Genomic DNA, 20948 nt, shown 5'->3' with positions numbered 1-20948 from the left:
GTGTAAGTGTAAGTGTAAGTGTAAGAAATCATGTTTATTGACCTCCAGCCCCTGGAAATCACTGATCTGATTTCAATTCCTTTTCCAGAATATCATACAAATGGAATTAGACAGTCTGTAGCCTTTTTCGTCTGGCTTCTTTCACTTAGCATAATGCTTCTGAGGACTCATCCATATTGTTGTATCTATAATATTAGTATTTATTCCTTTTAATTGCTGAGTAGCACTCCATTGTATGAATACCACAATTTATTTATCCACTCCAACAGCTGAATACACTGCTATGAATGAGGCTACTAACCCTAGCCTTAAATATTCAACTACAGATCTTTAGGTGGATGTATGTTCTCATTTTTCTTGGGTGAATATCTAAGTTGAGGAATGCTAAGTTCTATATTAAATACAAGTTTAAGTTTATAAGAAACTAGTAAACTGTTTTCTAATGTGGCTGTACCATTTTGCATTCCCACCAGCAACAAATGAGAGTTCCAGCTGCTTCACATCCTTACTAGCACTTAGTTTTTGTTTGTCTGTTCTTGCCTGTTTTTTAGCCATCCTAGTAGGTATGTAATGGTACCTTTTCCCAAGGACTAATGACATTGAGTATTTTTTCAAATCTTACTTAACATCCATATCTCTTCTTTGGTAAAGGGTGTTTTCAAATCTTTTGCCAATTTTCTATTCAGTTGTTTGTCTTATTAAGTTGTAAGAATTAGTTATACATTCTGGATTCAAATCGCTTAACAGATGTGTGTTTTGCAAAAATCTTCACCCAATCTGTGGCTTTTCATTTTCTTAAATATTGTATGCCAAAGAGCATAAGTTTTTAATTTTGATGGAGCTCAATTTATTACTTTGCTTTATAGATCACGCTTTTGGTGGTGCTATCTATGAAATCTTTGCTTAACTCAAGGTCACGAAGATTTTCTCCTATGTCATCTTCTACAAGTTTAGATCTACGATTCATTTGAATTAACTTTTATAAATGGTGCAAGATAGGGATTAAAGTTCTTTTTTTGCATATGGACGTCCAATTGCTCCAGCATCGTTTGTTAGAGGAATATCCTTCCTCCACTGAATTACCTTAGCACCTCTGTGTGCAAAGACTGACTATATATGTGTGAATTCTATTTCTGGATTCTCTGTTCTGTTCCACTGACCTGCTTGTCTTTCTTTTTACTAGTACTACAATGTCTTGATTACTGTAGCTATGTTTTGTTCTTTTTTAGTTCAGTTTGATTCAAGATTTTTAAATCCGTAAAGGACATCTGATTTACTTCTAATTGTGCAGATTAAGAAATTAAAGACTAGAGTGTTGAGATTTGCTCAACACAGCCAGTCGATGCCACAGACCTAAAACCCAAGTTTCTTAACACTCAATTTAGTATTGTTCCATTTATTTAAGAATATTTCCTTAATTACATTTCTACATTGATGTTCCTAACATTTTCACTACTGAAATCCTTAATCTCATCACCCCACTAAGAGTCCTATACTCTTAACTACTTTACTATTCTGTACTTTTCATTTCTATTTTACTGAGAAGGTTAGAGAATCACAATACCAAAAGCCTCAACATTTTTCTCCACATCAAATAATTTCTAAACACCATAAACTTCAGTCTTCCTCCAATGTCTCTGCATCTTCAACTTCCTCTTCTGACTTTAACAAATGGACATTCTCCTCCACTCTCAAATTAATATATCTAATCCCTCCGTATCTCCCACTTTGGATCACACTGCCTCTCATCTCCTTCAAGACCTAGTTTATTAATGCTTCCCTCTGTCTTCTGTAATTTCTCTAACACTTCTTTCTAAACACTTATTTCCCTTTAGATAAGCTTGCACCACCTTAAAAAAAGAAAAAAACCTATCCCTGGACTTTATCAAGCTACTGGCCTAACCACACATCTAAACCTCTCACTATTCTCACTATTCACATACATACTCATCATGTACACTCTCACAGTCACACCTACTGCATCCACTGAACACATCTACTATATAAGCACTATTCTACTGACGCTATTCTCGAAGTCTCCAAAGACTGCTCTCTTTCTAAACTGAATGGCCTTTTCTTTGGTTTCATCCACAAAGTCCTGTATACAACATCTAACACCACTGTAATGAAACTTTTTCCCTTAGCTTTTTAGACACTCTAACATCCGCATTCTCTTTATTTCTCCCAACTTTTTCAGTGTTTCCTAATTCCAAGGACTTTTTCCCAGAACCTTCTCTTTTCCTCCACAATCTCATCCACTTCTATAGCACCCTCATCACCTCCATACAGGTGTTTCTCATATCTCATCCTGCTTTCCAGCCCTCACTGCTCTCTCAAGATCCAGGCCCTATTTTCCAATGGCAATTTACAACCTAAAATCTGTAACTGATTTGTTTTCTTGAAAATTTAGTTGAGAATTACGAAATGGGCTCAGAACAGCACCTTAAAAATTGTTAAAACAGAGGAAAAGTAATTTTTACTCAGCCAAAAGAATGACCAATAAATAAATAGAAGAAAAAAATGGGGAAAGGGTAAGAAAAAGCATTTTGCAAAAGAAAAAACAGTAATTTCCAATAAACATATTTTGAAAATACTGAACCTCAGAATAGTGTCAGTTGAAGGACAATTTGCAAATATGCATCAAGATCCTTAAGAGTTCAGTTTTATCTCTAAGAATTTATCCTATGAAAATAATTGGAGTGTTGAGTCAAGATTTAGTGTAATATATGTTCAAAGAATTATTTATAAGAGTAAAAATAGTGGGAAAAGCTTAAATATCTTTAAATAAAACGGTTAAAAAATTATGATAGATCTATATCATGGAATAACATAAAACTCTCAAAACATTTCAAAGATTATAAGGACATGGGAAAATACCAAAGGCATGTTAAGAGAAAAAAACACCAGAACACAAAATTCTGTGTATATTTTGACTCCAATTTTGTGAAAAAATTTTAAAAGGAAGGAAAGGCAAATATATATCAAAATGTTAACTATTATCTCTAGGTGGTAGGATTACAAATGATTTTCATTTTCTTCATTAACACTAGATACATTTTCTAAGTTACCTAACAACTATAAAATGGGGGGAAAGTAAGTCAATTTAAAAGTACTAAATTTATATAAAGCAGGAGAGAGAAAAATTAGGAATATTCTTGAGAAAAATCTTTAAAATATTAAAACTGTAATTACATATACTATAGTTTAAATAGAAATCTACAATCAACACTTAAGAGGCTACCTACTTAAGCTGTCGTTTAATTTAGTTCACCTGAACCACCCAATTGACAACCCCGAATTAGTGATGACTTGTACTTGCTTTATCACAAGCACTAACTTATAAAAGAGCTCCACCAAGTGGTAACATAAATCATCTTGGAAACATCTGAAAAGTAGGTTATCTTACTAGTCATGCTATCATAACCAACATGAATTCAAACTGAAATTTTAAAAGTTAAAAACACTACTCTCTCTTATCTTCCCTTTTTAAAATATCAGCCATGACCAAGATGGAAATAAGCCATAAGTAATATGCTCTTTATCTCAGGGTCAAAAGGATACATCCTTACACTAGATTCATGAGACTGTAATGCATGATTAGCCATAAAGTTACAAGTTAAATGTATTAGAGAAGTAGAGGTGATAAGAGCTGCCTTTATCTTCCACTCCTGGATTTCCTCCTTACCAAGGTTATATGTAGGAGCAAAAGGGATAACATGCTAATATGCCAGAAAATCCTTCCTCTCACTTGCATAATATTAGCCCTCAGCAGTTAGTGTTAAGGAAATTCTTTGATGTGGTCAGAAGAAGCAAAAGGCAAGAGTAGCACAGTCAAGAAGAATGTGAAAGCTCAATCATATTTGTACTCAATCATATTTTTGATACCATATTCAAGGGTGAACACCAACTGAATTAGCCATCCAGTTACACAATGCCTTTGTGGGGAGACAGTTGACTCTACTCCCAGAAAAATATGTACCTGGCAAGTTGAGATTCATCTAGCCTTCTGCCCAAGAATTTAGTACCTGGGGCTCCCTCCTTTAAGAGCTCTTACAGAACTGAATGGATAGGCCAATTTAAGCACTTAAGTAAACTTAAGTTCAGCTTACTTACTTGCTCAATTGTCCATATCTCAACTAGTCTGTAAGCATTTTGAAGGCATAATTATATCTAATACACCGTTATACCCCCAAAAACCTAGTACAACGTCCAGCACTAACTTGATGTTAAATGCACATTTTTTAAAAGAGCAGTAGCAACAGTCATCCCCCCGTATAGGATAGAATGACTTTTTTTTACTCTTTTTCCTCCTAGTATGCTCAGAGAAACAAGCAGCAACTGAATCATGAGTAAAAAATATAAGGTAAGAATATTGGTTCTACTAGTTTCTTTAGCTCCTGATCACACATTGATAACCTAGTGAGTATCAACAGGACTAACTCACACAAACAAATGATACTACAGACCTCATTTCCTAAACATGTGATACATAACTGACCTGGAATGTAGTTTCTAGTCAAGCTCTCTGCTTGCTTTATTGAGCCAAAGGCCCAAAAGATGACCCACCCAAGAAGATATAGCCACAGAGGAGAGAAAACTGCCGCCATATTAAAACAACGACTAATTAATTGGTTTTTCTGTAAAAGATCAATGAAATCGATGTCTACCACTCTTAGAAACAAAGATGAAAAAAACTGAGGAAGTCAACTCCTACAACTCAGATTTAATTATATGTATAAAAGGTATCTTCCAAAGTTTGCATGTCAACTCCTTCTACCAGTATCACATATAATACTTGAAAAAAATGAAAACATAACTAATGAATAAATGACTTGGCGTTAAAATGAAAGAATCTCAACTGGAAGGGAAATGAAAGGGATCATTGATCATCAAGTCCTGTGGTCTGGGAGTTTCTAGGGTTCCAAATCATAAAATGATAATCTTTGGCAAATGTGCTGAAATTTTTAAAAACTTAAGAGAACCCATATGTTTACTTTCAATAATGCCTCAGTAACTAAAGTACCAAATACTTCACTTTTGCTAGAATTCAATGCAGCAAGGTAACACAATTTACCTTTACATTGATAAAAAACACTGGCTGGCAGCTTTGTATGCCTTGAATAAAACTAGGAAAAATTATTATTTAATAAACTAAGTTTGGTAAACTTCTTAAAACAGATCCAAGGTGGGGAAAATTTGGTGGTTTCTGACTGCAATATATTGATAATTCTGATTCAACTTACCTTAAAAAAAAGTTTGTAGAATGAGAAAATCAGAGCACATATTGAAAAGAGGTAAATTAAAACAGGAAGAGGAATAGGAAATTTTGATAAAATAATTCACTTCAAAGCTCTCCTAAATATCTAGGTCTCATATAAACTTGACTATCTGTTTATAGCTGAACATGTAACAGGCAGAAATAACTACCAATCTGAACATCAATAATTATGAATATCAGGCCTCTAAAACTATAATGTACATAATAAGGAAAACATTAATTAATTCACTGATAGATCATTTACAATCATTTATTTCAAAACAACATATGTTTTATCTAAATTATATTTATATAGGGCATAAAGATGTTTAAAGTACAGAAAAACAAATAGTCCTATTAAATTGAGATTGAAGATATCCTAGCAAACCTGGAAGCCTATAACAATCTCCACAGTCATTCCAATCCTTTGGAAAAGAAGATGCTATATAGTGTGTGATGTATCCTTCTGGTATCTACTTCTAATATGGAGAATAAAACTTAGAGTTCATCCCTATGTTTGTGGGGAATTGAGGGAGGGGTAGTTTTTTAAAAGAAATACATTATAGCTGTTTTCAGTCATTTATATCCTAATACGTACTAAAAAGAATTTTTTTTTAATCTTAGAAAACTATATAAAATAAGACTCCAAAATCCAAAATATGTGGGTAAAGAAATTGGGCTTTTTAGGAAGGATAATTTTGTACCTTATTCTCTAATTCATTTAATTTATTCAGCAAATATTTACTAAATGCCTACCAAGCAGTAAGCACTATTATAACTGCTAGGAATACATCAGTAAACAAAATAAACATTCCTGTTTCCTGGAGCTGACATTTTAGGGGGAAGAGAACGATAATAAACAAAAATCAGTATCTATAAGTAAACTATATACTATGTTTGAAAAAGAGGCCTTCCCTGGTGGCGCAGTGGTTAAGAATCCACCAGCCAATGCAGGAGATACGGGTTCAAGCCCTGGTCCAGGAAGATCCCACATGCTGCGCAGCAACTAAGCCCGTGCGCCACAACTACTGAGCCTGCACTCTAGAGCCCGTGCTCTGCAACAAGAGAAGCAACTGCAATGAGAAGCCCGCACACCGCAACAAAGAGTAGCCCCCACTCGCTGCAACTAGAGAAAGCCCATGCACAGCAACAAAGACCCAGTGCAGCCAAAAATAAATAAAATTAATAAAATTTAAAAAAGAAAGAGAGAAAAAAGAGCAGGGTATCGTACACTGTTGGTGGGAATGTAAACTGGTGCAGACACTATGGAGAACAGTATGGAGGTTCCTTAAAAAACTAAAAATAGAGCTACCATATGATCCTGCAATTCCACTCCTGGGCATAAATCTGGATAAAACTCTAATTTGAAAAGATACATGCACCCCAATGTTCATACCAATAGCCAACACATGGAAGCAGCCAAGTGTCCATCGACAGATGAATGGATAAAGAAGATGTGGTATATATACACAACTGAATATTACTTAGCCATCAAAAAGAATGAAATAATCCCATCTGCAGCAACATGGATGGACCCAGAGACTATCATACTAAGTGAAGTAAGTCAGACAGACAAAGGCAAGTATCATAAGATATCACTTACATGTGGAATCTAAAAAATGATACAAATGATCTTATGGACAAAACAGAAACAGATTCACAGACACAGAAAACAAACTTATGGTTACCAAAGGGGAAAGAGCTTGGGATTAACAGATACACACTACTATATATAAATTATAAAATAGGTGGACTTCCCTGGTGGCACAGTGGTTATGAATCCACCTGCCAATGCAGGGGACACAGGTTCGATCCCTAGTCTGGGAAGATCCCACATGCCATGGAGCAACTAAGCCCATGCACCACAACTACTGAGCCTGTGCTCTAGAACTCGCGAGCCACAATTACTGAGCCCACGGGCCACAACTACAGAAGCCCACGCGCCTAGAGCCCGTGCTCTGCAACAAGAGAAGTCACCTCAATGAGAAGCACCGCAACAAAGAGTAGCCTGCGCTGGCCACAGCTAGAGAAAGCCCACACGCAGCAACAAAGACCCAATGTAGCCAAAAAAAAAAAAATTATAAAATAGGTAAACAACAATGTCCTACTGTACAGCACAGGGAACTATATTCAGTATCTTGTAACAATACACACACGCACACACACGTGCGTAACTGAATCACTTTGCTGTACACTAGAAACCAACACAACATTGTAAACAACTATACTTCAATTTAAAAAAAAGCAGGGTAAAGTGAATAGAGAATTTGAGGGAGAAGTAGGGGCAGATTACAGTATTAAACAGTCTTAGGCCTCACTGGAAAAGTGAGATATCAGCAAAGATTTTATTCTATGAGCAAAGACATAATCTATTAAATTTTTAAAATGTGAATGTCTTCTGACCCAGTGGTTTCACTTCTAGGAATCTACACTACAGCAGTACTCTCATTTGTGCATTAAATGTATATAAAAAGCTATTCACTGCAGCAGTTTGTAGTATCAAATGTTCAAAAATAAACTAAATGTTTGCTAACAGGGGAATATATAAATAAATTACACATCCATACAATGGGAAATACATCCACTAAAAAGATTAAGCTAAACACAGAGGGAGAGGTGCTCTTCAAGATACATCACTACATGAAAAAAGCAAGGTGCAGAAAAATGCAAAAACTAGAAACTTTTATTAGCTGCCTACAGAGGAAAAGCAGGCACCTTAGGGGAAAGAATGAGAGAGACTTCTCACTGTTTACATTTTTATTTCTTTTGAATCTTGAACCATCTGAATCTACTGCCTATTTCAAACACACTGATAATAAATTGGCTAAAAAGTGTAAGTAAATAATAAGACCTCAGTGAGGTAAAATAAAAATCCTTTGTGTGTGTGGGTGTGAAAGGGGAAGTGAGGAAGGGTTGAAGGGATAGAATGAGCAAAAAATTTATCAGTGGTTATTTCTACAGAAGTGGGAATACAAAGAGAGCAATGGATATTCACTTTTCACTCTATTACTATAAAATTTTTTAAAACAAGTACATTTGAGTTTTGAATATATATGGGTGTGTGTTTATATATGAATATATATATTTTTGAAATGCTGAAAGGGAAATATAGAAATGGTGGGAGAAAATGACAAGATGTTAGTATCTGAAAAACTACATACTACGCCTTGAAAGGTGGAATTCAAAACAGTAGACAATAAGTTATAAGATTCATAATGACCACAAAATAAAATAAAATAAAATAAAATAAAATAAAATAGCTTCTCAGAAGAAGCCTAGCTAGTCTTCATTCAGAGATGAGAGTAAAATTCCTTCCATGGATCCTCAGAAAGAAGAAAATATACTGCAGTAAACAATACTGGCCAACAGTAAAAACTTTCATGAAGAAAAAGCAATTTTAAAAGTAGGAAGTCAAATTATATATTATTATAACAATTATATATAATTATATGTTAGATATATCTGAGTAGTTCATGATGAACTTTAATAATGTTATCCAACATTTATATTACGTTTAAAACATTAAATGGTAAAAAGGATAGGAAGGAAACGGTTTGATTAAATTTTTTAGAGAATAGAAGAGAAAAAACAATAAAACCAAAGACTGGTTTTTTGAAAAAACCAACAAAATAGAGAAGCTTTTAGTTAGATTGATCAAGAAAAAAGAAAGACTCAAATTAGCTAAAATTAGGAATGAAATAAGGACATTAAGACCAACATTACAGAAATAAAAAAAGAATTATAACAGGAATGCTATGAACAACTGCATGCTGACAAATTAGATAACACAGATGAAATGGACAAATTTCTAAAAAGATCCAACTCCAAAAGAGTTGGACCAAAACCAACTCAAAAAGAAACTGACATCTGAAAAGACCTCCAACAAGGTAAGAGGTTGGATTAGTAATTTTAAAACTTCTACACAGAGAAAAGTCCAGGCTCAGATGGTTTCACTGGTGAATTCTACCAAATATTTAAAGTAGAATTAATATCAAGTCACCAAATTGCTCCATAAAAACTGAAGAGGAGGAAACATTTCCCAACTCCTTCTGTGAGAGGTCAGTACTACCCTGACACTAAAATCATACAAAGACATTACAAGGAAAGAAAATAGAGACCAAAATTTCTTATGAACATATGCATAAAAATTGTCAACAAAGGGCTTCCCTGGTGGCGCAGTGATTAAGAATCTGCCTGCCAATTCCAGAGACACAGGTTCATGCCCTGGCCCAGGAAGATCTCACATGCCACGGAGTAACTAAGCCCGTGCACCACAACTACTGAGCCTGAGCTCTAGAACTCGCAAGCCACAACTACTGAGCCCACGTGCCACAACTACTGAAGCCTGTGCACCTAGAGCATGTGCTCCGCAACAAGAGAAGCCACAACAATGAGAAGCCCGCATACTGCAATGAAGAGTAGTCCCCGCTCACCACAACTAGAGAAAGCCCGCTCATAGCAACAAAGACCCAACACAGCCAAAAAAAAAAAAAAATCCTCAACAAAATACGAGGAAACCAAATTTACAAATATATAAAAAGAATTACAGACTATGACCAAGTGGGATTTTTAGGATAAGACCCACTTTATCCTAAAAATGCAATGTTGTTTAAAATCTTAAAATAATATAATACATTATATCAATAAGGAGAAAAAAACATATGATTATCTCAATAGATGCAGAAAAATCATTTGACAAAATCCAAAATCATTTGACAAAACACTCAATACGACAGGAATAAAAGGGAACGTCCTCAACCTGACAAAGGCATCGACAAAAAGCCCACATCATAAATAATGGTAAAAGACTGAATGTTCTTCCCCCTAAGATAAGGAAAAAGACAACAATGTATTGAAGGTTCTAGCCAGGGCAATTAGGGAAGAAAAAGAAATAAAAGGCACCCAGATTATAAAGGAAGAAGTAAAACTATCTCTATTTGCAGACAATATGATCTTGTATTCAGAAAATTCTCAGGAATACACTAAAAAACTATTTGAATTAAAATATGAATTCAGCAAGTTTGCAGCATACAAAATCAACATGCAAAAGTCAACTGTATTTCTATACACCAGCAATGAATAAACCAAAAACCAAAAACAAATTCCATTTATAACAGAATCAGTAAGAATAAAATACTTAGGAATAATATTTTAATTGCAAGACTTGCACTCTAAAAACTAAAAATACTGTTGAAAAATTAAAGAATATCTCAATAAATGGAAAGACATTTCATGCTCATGCATCTGAAGATAATATTGTTAAGATGGCAATACTCCCCAAATTAATCTAGAGATTCAGTATAACCTCTACTGAAATCTCAACTGTCTTTCTGAAAGAAACTGACAAATTGATCCTAAAACTCATATGAAGAGAGAATTCTGGGAAGACGGCAGAGTAGGAAGCACTAGAAATCTGTCTCCCCACCCAGACAACAGTTGCACTGGCAGAATCTGTCGGATATAACTATTCTGGAACTCTGGAGTCTATTAAAGGCTTACAACTTCCAGGGGAAGGCAAAGAAGGTGAATGATAGTTAATTTCTGTCAATTTCAGCTCTGAACACAGTAACAGGTACCCATAGCCAACTGTCACCCACATGGCAGGCAACTATGCACATGTTCCTGGAACAGCCTGCACAGAATCTGCAGGAGCCAGGGTGTGCAGAAAGGACCCAGTCCTCCAAATTTCACAGATCTGTGCTCTGATCACTTATCACTGCTCATCACAGAAGAGCAGGCAAAGAGGTGGGGGCTACTGTTGTTGCACCTCTCCCATTGTTGTAAGCACCTCTCCCTCTAGTTGAAGTGACTGCCAGGAGATTTAAAAAGTTGGCACCTTCCCCCTACTCTTCATTTTTTTCTCTTTTTCCTCTTTTGGGAGTCAGACATTGGACTAAGACATTCAAAAGTAACCAAATAAATGGAGGAAATTAGAAAGTCACACTGCACACCCAAGAAAGGCACAGAATCAGAAAAGGCCTGAGAAGACCTTAAGTTTATACTTCAGGCTGATCCCTGGCACAGACATAGCCTACAACAATCAAAACCAAACCAAACAAAAATGAAAACAAACAAACAAACAGCAAACTCTAGGGAAGTGGGGAGAATGTGATATCAGACTTACCACATTATTAGATTCAAATGTCCAGTTTTCAACAAAAAAATGACAATGCATACAAAGAACAAGAAAGTATGGCTCATTTAAAGGAAAAAAAAGTTGGCCAAAAGAAAGTATCCTTGAAAAAGATTTCATGGCAGATTTACTAGATGAAAATTTTAAAACAAGTGTCTTAAAGATGCTCAAAGAACTAAAGGAAGATATGTCAAGAAAATGATGTACAAACAAAATGGAAATATCAATAGATAGAACCTAAAAAAGAAGTCTCTAGAAATTCTGGAGCTGAAAAGTATAATAACCAAAATGAAAAATTCACTACAGAGATTCAGAGATAGATTTGAGAAAGCAGAAGCAAGAAACAACAAACTTGAAGACAGGACAATGTACTGAGTCTAAGAAACAGAAAGAAAAAAATCTGAAGAAAAGCGAACAGAGACTAAGGGACCTGTAAGACACCATTAAGTGGAACAACATATGCATTATGGGAGTTCCAGAAGAAGAGAGAAAAAAGAAACGGAAAATATTTTTTAAAATAATGGCCAAAATTTCCAAAATGTGATGAAAGACATGAATATAAGCATCCAAGAAGCTTAAACTCCAAGTAGGATGAACTCAAAGGGACCCATTCCAAGACATATTATAAGCAAGCTGTCAGTCCCAAGGACAAAGGGAGAATTTTTTTTTTTTTTTTTTTTTTTTGGTATGCGGGCCTCTCACTGTTGTGGCCTCTCTCGTTGCAGAGCACAGGCTCCGGATGCGCAGGCTCAGTGGCCATGGCTCATGGGCCCAGCCACTCCGCGGCATGTGGGATCTTCCCGGACCAGGGCACAAACCCGTGTCCCCTGCATCAGCAGGCGGACTGTCAACCACTGCACCACCAGGGAAGCCCACAAAGGGAGAATTTTTAAAGCAGCAAGAAAGAAGAAAGCCATCATGTATAAAGGATCTTCAATAAGATTATCTGCAGATTTCTCATCAGAAACTCTGAAGGCCAGAAGGCAGTATTCAGAAGGAGCTGATGTATTCAATGTGCTAAAAGAAAAAAACTGTCAGCCAGGATTGCAATAGGCAGCAAAACTGTCCTTCAAAAGTGAGGAAAAAATTAAGACATTCTTAGATAAACGAAAGTTGAGGAAGATAATTATCATTACCACTATACATATCCTATGAGCAATGCTAAAAGGAGTCCTGCAGGTTGAAATTAAAGGACTAAAGTCAGTAACTCAAAGCCATATGAAGAAATAAAAATCTCAGTAAAAGTATATACATGGGCAGGACTTCCTGGGTGGTGCAGTGGTTAAGGATCTGCTTGCCAATGCAGGGGACACAGGTTCAATCCCTGGTCCAGAAAGATCCCACATGCCTCAGAGCAACTATACCCGTGAGCCACAAATACTCTGCGCTCTACAAATACCTGCGCTCTAGAGCCTGCAAGCCACAACTACTGAAGCGTACATGCCTAGAGCCCATGCTCAGCAACAAGAGAAGCCACTGCAATGAGAAGCCTGCGCACTGCAACGAAAAGTAGCCCCCACTCGCCACAACTAGAGAAAGCCTGTGCACAGCAACAAAGACCCACCGCAGCCAAAGATAAATAAAATAAATAAATTTTTAAAATAGGCAATTGCAGGGCTTCCCTGGTGGCGCAGTGGTTGAGAGTCCGCCTGCCAATGCAGGGGACACGGGTTTGTGCCTCGGTCCAGGAAGATCCCACATGCCGCGGAGCGGCTGGGCCCGTGAGCCATGGCCGCTGAGCCTGCGCGTCCGGAGCCTGTGCTCCGCAATGGGAGAGGCCACAACAGTGAGAGGCCCGTGTACCGCAAAAAAAAAAAAAAAAAAAAGGACAATTGCAAAAGATATTATTATTGTAATAATAATGTGTAACTTCACTTTTTGTTTTCTATATAATTTAAGAGACTGATGCATTAAAAAGTATTAGTTTATGTTTTTGGACTCTCAATATAAAAAGACATAATTTTGTGACATCAACAACTGAAAGGAGTATGGACAGGACGGTTGAAGAAGCATAATTTTCTATGTTATTGAAGTTAAGCTTGAATAAATTCAAATTAGAGTGTTAAAACTTTAGGATGTTAAATGTAATCTCCATGGTAACTACAAAGAAAACAATGAAAGAATATACACAAAAGGAAATAAGAAAGGAATTTAAACATTTCAATAAAAAAGCCAGCTAAACACAAAAGAATTAGTGAAAACAGAAAATCAACAGAAAATCCAAGGAAACCAAAATCTGTTACTTTGAAAAGATCAATAAAATCAATAAGCCTATAGTCAGATTAACTACAAAAAGAGAGTGAAAGAGAAGACACAAATTACTCATAACAGAAATGTATGTGACTGTTTTTCTCTAGCTGCCTTTTCTCTCTTTAACTTTTGCCATTTTAATTATGATACGTCTTGGGTTCATATTGTTTGGGACTCTGGGTGTTTCCTGCACCTGGATATCTGTTTCATTGTCTAAGTTTGGGAAGTTTTCAGCCATAATTCCAACAATTACATTTTCTATCCTTTCTCTCTCTCTTCTCCTTCTGGGACCCCTATATTGTGAATTTTAGTGCACCTGATATTGTCCCAAAGGTTCCTTATTCTTCTCATTTTTTAAAATCTGTTTTTCTTTTTGCTGTTCTGACTGGGTGATTTCCGTTATTCTTTCAGATCCCTTACACATTCTCCTGTATCACCTAACCTGCTGTTAATTCTCTCTAGTGTGTTTTTCATTTCAGTTGTTGTGTTCTTCAGGTTTTTTTTTTTTTTTTTTTTTGCGGTACACGGGCCTCTCACTGTTCTGGCCTCTCCCCTTGCGGAGCACAGGCTCCGGACGCGCAGGCTCAGTGGCCATGGCTCACGGGCCCAGCCACTCCGCGGCATGTGGGATCTTCCTGGACCGGGGCACGAACCTGTGTCCCCTGCATCGGCAGGTGGACTCTGTGCCACCAGGAAAGCCCCCTGACTGGTTTTTTTGTGTGTGTAGTTCCTTGTTAAAATTCTCACTGTGTTCATCTATTCTTTTCCCCAGTTCTGTTAGCATACTTATTACTATCGCTTTGAATTCTTTATCAGGTATTTACCTCTGTTTCATTAGAGTCTGTTTTTTTCCCCCCAGGGTTTTTTTCTTGCTCTTTCATTTGAAACATACTCCTCTGTCTTCTCATTTTGTTTAACTTTCTCTGTCGCCATGAAATTAGGTGAAGCAGTTACCTCTCCCAGTCTTGAAGGCAGGTCCTCATGTGGGAATGTCTCTATGCAGTCTGCATGTGTCCAGTTGCTTTGGTAGGAGTGCTGCTGGATCTGAAGTGAGCACAGTCTGGATCTTCCCTCAGGGTGTGCTGGCAGCCAACACTTTGGTAGGAGGTAGGGCTGAAGTTGGAGTGGCTAGTCAGAGCTGGGGCTTCTCTGCTCAATGGCTGTCACCGCCCTGTGAGAGGTGGGGTGGGGCTCAAGGGGCTGGAATAGGAGTCCTGAGGGAACTGGGTTTCGGCTAGGTGGGTGGCAGTCCCTGCCTTGGTTTGGGGCTCATCCAGGGCTCGAGGGCATGGGGCTGTACTTCTGTGCTGATTTCACTCTCCCCACCCTCTGGTGCACATGCCTTGGTTAGAGGCTGGGTCAGGGCTTGAGGGGCTGGTGCCATGCCACTGACCTGGTTTTGCTCCCTTCTAGGTGTGAGCAGGGGCACACAATCCTGCGATGGCGGGCTCCACCCTAGAGCTACTTTCGCTCCCTCTTGAGTGTGTGTAAGGAAGCCTCACTTGAGTGACAACATTCTCCGCCCGGGATCTGGTTTCACTCCCCGCCGAGTGTACACGCTGACACACATGCTGGTAATGGCTGCCTCCACAGTCAGAGACAGGGGCTGGGTCCAAGCAGGCTTGGATCCCTCCACGTGTGCGCACTCTCATCAACAGCCTGCGCCTTAGTCGGGTGCAGCACCAGAGCAAGAGGCGCTGGAGCAGGAGCCCTGTGCAGGCTAGGGAGTACACTGGGGCGGTCCTGAGAAGCCGGCCAGAGCCCCAGGAAGTTTTCCATCTGCTGCCTCTGTGCTGTGACTGGGAGGAAGCAAGTCTGTGCATGCTCTTCAAAAGCGGTGTCTCGGTTTCTTATATCTCTCCAGTAAGCCCCACTGATTTTCAAACCAGTTAAGGGGGTCATCTTCCCAGCACTGGACCCTTGGGCTAGGATGCCTAATATGTGGCTCAAATCCCTCACTCCCTCAGGGATAATTCCCAAGCCTGTGACATCCCCTTCCTCTTGTGTCCCCCACAGCAGGTACAGGTCCCGACCAGATTGCTTCTCCTCCCTTCCTACCAGCCTTCGTGTGGTTCTTCCTTTACAGCCTTGGTTGTAGAAGAGTCATCTTGCTAGTCCCCGGGTCGATTTCACCAAACATTGCTCTGTATGTAGTTCTGGTTTTGATGTGTTCAAGTGAGTGAAGGTGAGCCCGTGTCCTTTAACTCCATCTTGATCTCTCTCCTCCCTCCGTACAGTTTTTCACAGCGGCTGCACCAATATACATTCTTACCAACAGTGTACTAGGGTTCCCTTTTCTCTACATTCTCACCAACACTTGTTATTTCTTGTCTTTTTGATAACAGCCATTCTAACAGATGTGAGTGATATTTTATTATGGCTTGATTTGCATTTTCCCAATGATTAGAGATGTTAAGCACCTTTTCATGTACCTGTAAGTCATCCATATGTCTTCTATGGAAATATGTCTATTCTGTTCCTCTGCCCAGTTTTTAACTGGACTGTTCTTTATGTATTTTGGATATTAACCCCTTATCAGATATATGATTTGCAAATATTTTCTCCCAATTGGTAGGTTGCCTTTTCATTTTGTTGACGCTTTCCTTTCCTGTACAGAAGCTTTTTATTTTGACGTAGTCCTACTTGTTTATTTTTGCTTTTGTTGCCTTTGCTTTTGGTGTCAAATTCAAAAAATCATCGCCAAGACTGATGTCAACGAGCTTACCACCTGTTTTCTTCTAGGAGTTTACGGTTTCTTATGTTCAAGTCTTTAATCCACTTCAAGCTCGTTTTTGTCTATGGTGTGAGACAGTGAGTTTCATTTTGTGCATGTGGCTGTCCAGTTTTCCCGGCACCCTTTATTGAAGACACTGTCTTACCCCTGTTGTATATTCTTGGCTCCTTTTGTCACAAATTAATTGACCACATATGTGTGTGGGTTTATTTCTGGGCTCTCTATTCTTTTCCATTGATCTATGTGTCTGTTTGAATGCTAATCCCATTCCATTCTGATTAATGTAGCTTCGTAATATAGTTTGAAGTCAGGAAGTATGATAGCAATGATACTTAGATACAATACCAACCAAAGGCATGATTCAGAAAAGAATTTATAAACCAGACTTTATTAAAATTAAATATTTCTGCTCTGTGAAAGACACTGTCAAGATAATGAGAAGTCAAGCCACAGAATGGGAGAAAATATTGGCAAAAGATATATCTGAAAAGGACTGTTACCCAAAATACATAAACTCCTCCTAAAACTCCTCCTAAAACAATAAGAAAATAAACAGCAGATTTAAAAATTGGCACAAGGTGTAGTCACCGCTCCAAAGAAGATGTACAGATGGCAAGTAAGCATATGAAAAGATGTTCAGCATCACATATCATTAGAGAATTGCAAATTAAAACAATGAGAGAGCACACCTATTAGAATGGTCAAAATTCAAAACACTGACAACACCAAATGCTGGGAAGAATGTGAAACAATAAGAACTTTCATTAATGATACAGCCACTCTGGATATAATCTGGACGTTTCTTACAAAAATAAACGTACTCTTACCATAGGATCTTACCACAGGATCCAGCAATCACACTCCTTGGTGTTTACTTAAAGAGTGGAAAACTGATGTCCACACAAAAACCTATACACGAATGTTCACAGCAGCTTTATTCATAATAGCTAAAACCTATGAACAGCACATCCATCTTTCAGTAAATGAATGATTAAACAAACTGTGGTCCAGCCATACCATGGAATACTACCAAAAAAAAAAAACAACGAACAAACTATTTGCAATGGGCTGAATTGTGCTCCCCCCACAAAATTCCTATGTTGCAGCCCTAACCCCAAGTACCTGAGAATGTAACTGTATTTGGAGACAGGGTCTCAAAGAGGTACAGTAAGTTGAAATGAGGACAGAAGTGTGGGCCTTACTGAATCTGACTAGCATCCTTACATGAACAGGAAATCTGACACACAAAAAGGCGCCAGGGATACGCGCACAGGAAAACCATTCCAGAACATAAGGAGAAGGCAGCCATCTGCAAGCCAAGGAGAGAGACCTCAGAAGAAACCAAAGCTGCCCAGCTCTTATCTTGGATTTCCAGCCTCCAAAACTGTGAGAAAATACATTTCTGCTGTCTAAGCCACCCAGTCTGTAGTATTTTGTTACAGCAGCCTTAGCAAACTAATATACTGACATATAACATCACTGTATCTCCAGGGAATTAAGCTGAATGAAAAAAGACAATCCCAAAGGTTAAATACTATATGACCTCACATCCAATTCATTCTTGATGTTACAAAATACAGTTAACCCTTGAAGAACATGGCTATGAACTCTGTGCATCCACTTACAGGCAGACTTTTTTCAGTAGTAAATACTATACTACTACGTGACCTAAGGTTGGCTGAACCTTCAGATGTGAAACTGCGGAAAAAGAGGAACCTTGTATAGGAAGGAACTGCATATGCGGATTGTTGACTGTGTGGAGGGTTGGCACCCCTAACCCGCACACTGTTCAAGGGTCAACAGTATGTCATAATATCATTGAGTAAAGATCTTATTAAATGTCTATGTACAGTCAAACTGGGCTATTGGTACTGTCAAGATAATACTTGAAAAGATGATTATAATCATTGGTCACCTTTACAGAATGTTACAAAACAAACTCATCAGCTTGAAAACTAGTCAATAAAAGCAAAGAATAAAGCACTTATCCTACCTTTCCTGAATAATCTGTACTTCAGAATAAGAATAATTGATGGAGGAAAGTTTCCATTTACAGAAGAATTACAGCTAATAATTGAAAACGGAATGATAAAGTTATCAGTTCACCATTTAGCAACCCCTGATGGATCTAGTCAATGGTCATCAATAATAGCTTACATCAAAAAAAGAAAAAAAAAGAGAGAGAGATAGCAAGACATTATGTGTCTACTAACAGTCATACACAACAACATCTCTGAAGTATTTCTTCTGGAAAATATCAAACCAGGATCTGATCAGGCCTCTAGATCCATTTCTAGGAAACACAGAGAATTAGCAAATATGTTAAACAATGAAGGAGGTACAATCTGTAAAATACACACAGTAAGAAATTCCACAGGATAAACAATCCAGTTTCTTCAACAAATAAATTGAAAAAAAAAAAAGAAAGAAAAGAAAAGAAAGGAAAAGGGGGAGGGAAGGAAGACGTGAAACCAACAGATTAAAAGATTTAAGACACAAGTCAACCAATCATACTGTATGGACCTTATTTAAATCCTCATTAGAGCATACTGAAAAAAAAAGAACTTATGAAACAATCAAGAAAATTTGAACGCTGGATACTTGATATTAAGGAATTTTCATTAATTTTGTCAGGTGTGATGAACTGTGGTCATTTTTTTAAGAGTTCTTATTTTTTTCCCCATACATACTGAAATATGTACAGATGAAACATCATATCTGGGATACTTTAAAATAATCTGGGGTCAGGGAGAAATAGAGTTTGGCTATGACTGATAACTGCTGAAGCTGGCTAAGAGGTATATGAGAAGTCATACTATTTTCTCTACCTACTTTTATAAATATCTGCAATTCTCCATAACAAAATGTTTTAAAAAATTAATCTGAGGACTGGAAACAGAAATAAAAGAAGCTGCAAATATCCTACAACTGTAATACAAATATAACGTTCACGTACATGTTCTGAAGTGCACTTGGCTCAGCAACATCCACATACAATCAGGATACCAGCACCATCGCCAAACAGAAAGGGTACATATATTACTAAGGACTAGAAAACTACAGGTAAAGGGACCTTTCACTACACATAATTTTAAAATAGATATTCTGCTTTCTAAGGTTAGTAACAAACCCCTTCATATTTCTGCAGTATAGCTTAACTGGAATGCCTAGTATTACTCCAATTCCAAACTATTTTTTTCAATTATCTTTCTAAATATAATGACCTATAAAAATGCCTCTATCAAGGGCAATATATTTCAAAGCCCTTGAATACATACACACAAAAAACATATACAAACACACATACACACACACACATACACATGCAAAGCCCAAAGAAACTGACATTCAGACATCATTTCTGCTTTGCAGATGAGCAAACAGAGACTGGAGAATTAAACAATTTGCCTAAAATCATATAGCTACATTACAACTACAAAGTTTTTTGCTCTGAGGTCCAAGGTCTTTTCTATTCTACCACACTGTCATTCAAGACACAGAAAGAAAACCAAAATTCCAACAACTGATTCACCATAAGTCACAGTATGAAAAGCATTCCTGGCCAATTTCTTGATGGAAAGTTCCTTATTTTATTCATATGCTATAAGCAGCACGAACACAATCTAATCTTACAACAGCAATCACCTATTACATACTTACTAAACATTTATACAAGGAGAAATTTCTAGACAAAATACCACAAACCTTTCCTTTAAAAGAATTAATGTATGCTTTCATGTATGCATAAACAACTTCTTTTACTCTGAAGAACTCAAAAATGTGGATTTTAGCAAAAATACTGCATCAGAATCACTATACATCCATTTAAAACTTCAACCATTTTAACTGATTCTTAAATTTTCCTAAAAAAATATTAATGTAAGATTTTCTGCAGTAATTCTTAAGTCAAATAATTCCTCTTGCATGACCTAATATAGGCACTCATTTACACTAATAAGTGCTTTATATGCATGAATTTATTTAATCCACAAAATAACTCCAAGTTCCAAAAATCATTGTTAGTTCCCTTTACAAATAAAAAACTGAGGCTTGGAGATTTTAGGTAACTTTTCGAGATCACAGAGCCAGTATATGGTAGATCTGAGACTTGAGTCAGTCCAGTCTGATGACAAATCCTTGCTCTTAACCCATCCTCTATTTCAATAAACATTATCTATTTTCAGTTGCCAAAAAGTGCCCTAAGTTACCACATTCCTCTTCTTGTTTCAAAGAAGACAGCCAATCGCAACTAGAATGGCTGCATAGGAAACAGGTTCATTTTGTCATTCATTCGCTTCTCAGCACACACTGGCTCATATTCTCCCTTAGAAATTACTGTATAAATGAAGGTTAAATTATCAGGTCAACCCTCAAAAACTTAACTATCACTTAAAATAAGATTTCTATGCAAAAGTCTGGTGAATTATAACAGGACAACACAACATCATCCAGTCGTACCCAACAAAAAGGTACCCCAAATCCCAAAGGCAACATGAAATTCCTTTCTTGTCTTCCTCAGCACACAACCAGGAATGACTGCACATGTCCTAGTCCCCATCATGAGCTCCATCAGG

The 20948-nt window shown here is 37.3% G+C and overlaps 1 protein-coding gene across 7 annotated transcripts in view; it reads right to left on the bottom strand.

Moving 5' to 3' along the window:
- The window catches only part of RB1 (RB transcriptional corepressor 1), a 144590-nt gene that overhangs the window by 118260 nt on the left and 5382 nt on the right, over positions 1–20948 (bottom strand). The window contains exon 1 of one of the 7 annotated variants that reach the window (XM_033436827.2): positions 14595–16091. The exons of the other annotated variants lie outside the window; for them this stretch is intronic. The gene's annotated coding sequence lies outside the window, so the exon portion shown is untranslated. Of the gene's footprint in view, positions 1–14594; positions 16092–20948 lie in introns of those variants that run through there. 7 annotated transcript variants of the gene reach the window in all.

The sequence above is a fragment of the Orcinus orca genome, chromosome 18 (genome assembly GCF_937001465.1).
Source record: "Orcinus orca chromosome 18, mOrcOrc1.1, whole genome shotgun sequence".
Classification (NCBI taxonomy): domain Eukaryota; kingdom Metazoa; phylum Chordata; class Mammalia; order Artiodactyla; family Delphinidae; genus Orcinus; species Orcinus orca.
Note: the sequence above shows the minus strand (reverse complement) of the source record. Positions and strands in the feature narration are given on the sequence as shown.